Below are 3520 nucleotides of genomic sequence, written 5' to 3'. Positions count from 1 at the left end.
AACGAGTCAGCTCGCTGTTTGGCGCTTTGGATGAATTAGTGAGAGGGCCAAACGTGCAATTTCGATGCAAGAAGCGGGTGGTAGAAGATAGTGCAAAGTGCATGCAAAATGTGCTGTATGTGAATGCGTGACTATATCGCGCGTGGGGGCGTCATATATTCGTGTAGAAGGTGGAGGTTATGTTATCGATTCGCTGGGCGCATAGCGCAGTGGTAGCGCGTCCGCTTTGCAAGCGGAAGGCCCCGGGTTCAATCCCCGGTGTGTCCAACTCTTTGTTCGACTCACCTCCACTTGCACGCTGCTGGGGCGCCTACGACAACACCGCGCCATTATGCTTCTCCGCGAGGCAAACCATACATCTGGCTCTGTTTCCGACAGCTGCGCAGGACTACTGGTTAGGGCTGCTTAGCCTACCTCGTAGCCCGACTCATTGCGGGACAAGCTCGCTTTACGGCGTAGTCAAACAGCAGACACCCCTCAACCGTCGACTGAAGCCAGCGGCACAATCGTCGATCTGTCGAGTTCGTCCTACCACCACGCCGGTTTTGCCGTTTGTGTGTTGGTGTAGTCTCGACGTCAAAAGACTCGGGTGTGGGGCGATGGCTGGTGACTTGTTTGGACGAGTCAGCTCGCTGTTGGCGCTTGGATGAATAGTTGAAGGCCAAACGTGCAATTCGATGCAAGAAGCGGGTGGTAGAGGATAGTGCAAGTGCATGCAAATGTGCTGTATGTGAATGCGTGACTATATCGCGCGTGGGGGCGTCACAAATTTGTGTCAAAGGTGGAGGTTAGGTTATCGACTTGCTGGCCGCATAGCGCAGTGGTAGCGCGTTCACTTTGCAAGCGGAAGGCCCCGGGTTTAATCCCCGGTGTGTCCAACTCTTTGTTCGACTCACCTCCACTGCACGCTGTGCTGAGGCGCCTACGACAACACCGCGCCATTATGCTTCTCCGCAAGGCAAACCATACATCTGGCTCTGTTTTCAACAGCTGCGCAAGACTACTGGTTAGGGCACGAGTCAGCTCGCTGTTGGCGCTTGGATGAATAGTTGAAGGCCAAACGTGCAATTCGATGCAAGAAGCGGGTGGTAGAGGATAGTGCAAGTGCATGCAAATGTGCTGTATGTGAATGCGTGACTATATCGCGCGTGGCGCCGTCATAAATTCGTGTCAAAGGTGGAGGTTAGGTTATCGATTTGCTGGGCGCATAGCGCAGTGGTAGCGCGTCCGCTTTGCAAGCGGAAGGCCCCGGGTTCAATCCCCGGTGTGTCCAACTCTTTGTTCGACTCACCTCCACTCGCACGCTGTGCTGGGGCGCCTACGACAACACCGCGCCATTATGCTTCTCCGCGAGGCAAACCATACATCTGGCTCTGTTTCCAACAGCTGCGCAGGACTACTGGTTAGGGCTGCTTAGCCTACCTCGTAGCCCGACTCATTGCGGGACAAGCTCGCTTTACGGCGTAGTCAAACAGCAGACACCCCTCAACCGTCGACTGAAGCCAGCGGCACAATCGTCGATCTGTCGAGTTCGTCCTACCACCACGCCGGTTTTGCCGTTTGTGTGTTGGTGTCGTCTCGACGTCAAAAGACTCGGGTGTGTGGCGATGGCTGGTGACTTGTTTGGACGAGTCAGCTCGCTGTTGGCGCTTGGATGAATAGTTGAAGGCCAAACGTGCAATTCGATGCAAGAAGCGGGTGGTAGAGGATAGTGCAAGCGCATGCAAATGTGCTGTATGTGAATGCGTGACTATATCGCGCGTGGGGGCGTGATAAATTCGTGTGGAAGGTGGAGGTTAGGTTATCGATTTGCTGGGCGCATAGCGCAGTGGTAGCGCGTCCGCTTCGCAAGCAGAATGGGCCCCGGTCAATCCCCGGTGTGTCCAACTCCTTGTTCGACTCACCTCCACTCGCACGCTGCTGGGGCGCCTACGACAACACCGCGCCATTATGCTTCTCCGCGAGGCAAACCATACATCTGGCTCTGTTTCCAACAGCTGCGCAGGACTACTGGTTAGGGCTGCTTAGTCTACCTCGTAGCCCGACTCATTGCGGGACAAGCTCGCTTTACGGCGTAGTCAAACAGCAGACACCCCTCAACCGTCGACTGAAGCCAGCGGCACAATCGTCGATCTGTCGAGTTCGTCCTACCACCACGCCGGTTTTGCCGTTTGTGTGTTGGTGTAGTCTCGACGTCAAACGACTCGGGTGTGTGGCGATGGCTGGTGACTTGTTTGGACGAGTCAGCTCGCTGTTGGCGCTTGGATGAATAGTTGAAGGCCAAACGTGCAATTCGATGCAAGAAGCGGGTGGTAGAGGATAGTGCAAGTGCATGCAAATGTGCTGTATGTGAATGCGTGACTATATCGCGCGTGGGGGCGTCATAAATTCGTGTGGAAGGTGGAGGTTAGGTTATCGATTTGCTGGGCGCATAGCGCAGTGGTAGCGCGTCCGCTTTGCAAGCGGAAGGCCCCGGGTTCAATCCCCGGTGTGTCCAACTCTTTGTTCGACTCACCTCCACTTGCACGCTGTGCTGGGGCGCCTACGACAACACCGCGCCATTATGCTTCTCCGCGAGGCAAACCATACATCTGGCTCTGTTTCCAACAGCTGCGCAGGACTACTGGTTAGGGCTGCTTAGCCTACCTCGTAGCCCGACTCATTGCGGGACAAGCTCGCTTTACGGCGTAGTCAAACAGCAGACACCCCTCAACCGTCGACTGAAGCCAGCGGCACAATCGTCGATCTGTCGAGTTCGTCCTACCACCACGCCGGTTTTGCCGTTTGTGTGCTGGTGTCGTCTCGACGTCAAAAGACTCGGGTGTGTGGCGATGGCTGGTGACTTGTTTGGACGAGTCAGCTCGCTGTTGGCGCTTGGATGAATAGTTGAAGGCCAAACGTGCAATTCGATGCAAGAAGCGGGTGGTAGAGGATAGTGCAAGTGCATGCAAATGTGCTGTATGTGAATGCGTGACTATATCGCGCGTGGGGGCGTCATAAATTCGTGTCAAAGGTGGAGGTTAGGTTATCGATTTGCTGGGCGCATAGCGCAGTGGTAGCGCGTCCGCTTGCAAGCGGAAGCACTCGCGTTCGTGTCCAACTCTTTGTTCGACTCACCTCCACTCGCACGCTGTGCTGGGGCGCCTACGACAACAGCGCACCATTATGCTTCTCCGCGAGGCAAACCATACATCTGGCTCTGTTTCCAACAGCTGCGCAGGACTACTGTTTAGGGCTGCTTAGCCTACCTCGTAGCCCGACTCATTGCGGGACAAGCTCGCTTTACGGCGTAGTCAAACAGCAGACACCCCTCAACCGTCGACTGAAGCCAGCGGCACAATCGTCGATCTGTCGAGCTCGTCCTACCACCACGCCGGTTTTGCCGTTTGTGTGCTGGTGTCGTCTCGACGTCAAAAGACTCGGGTGTTTGGCGATGGCTGGTGACTTGTTTGGACGAGTCAGCTCGCTGTTGGCGCTTGGATGAATAGTTGAAGGCCAAACGTGCAATTCGATGCAAGAA

The 3520-nt window shown here is 55.3% G+C and overlaps 2 pseudogenes across 2 annotated transcripts; both read left to right on the top strand.

Moving 5' to 3' along the window:
• Window positions 1-1814: 1814 nt before the first annotated feature.
• On the top strand, window positions 1815-1886 carry PITG_27858 (annotated as a pseudogene). The gene has a single exon. The product of its transcript is annotated as a tRNA-OTHER (tRNA).
• Window positions 1887-3038: 1152 nt separating this feature from the next.
• PITG_27856 lies at window positions 3039-3099 on the top strand (annotated as a pseudogene). The gene has a single exon. The product of its transcript is annotated as a tRNA-OTHER (tRNA).
• Window positions 3100-3520: the final 421 nt, after the last annotated feature.

The sequence above is a fragment of the Phytophthora infestans genome, genomic scaffold (assembly GCF_000142945.1).
Source record: "Phytophthora infestans T30-4 supercont1.25 genomic scaffold, whole genome shotgun sequence".
Taxonomy (NCBI): domain Eukaryota; phylum Oomycota; class Peronosporomycetes; order Peronosporales; family Peronosporaceae; genus Phytophthora; species Phytophthora infestans.
Note: the sequence above shows the minus strand (reverse complement) of the source record. Positions and strands in the feature narration are given on the sequence as shown.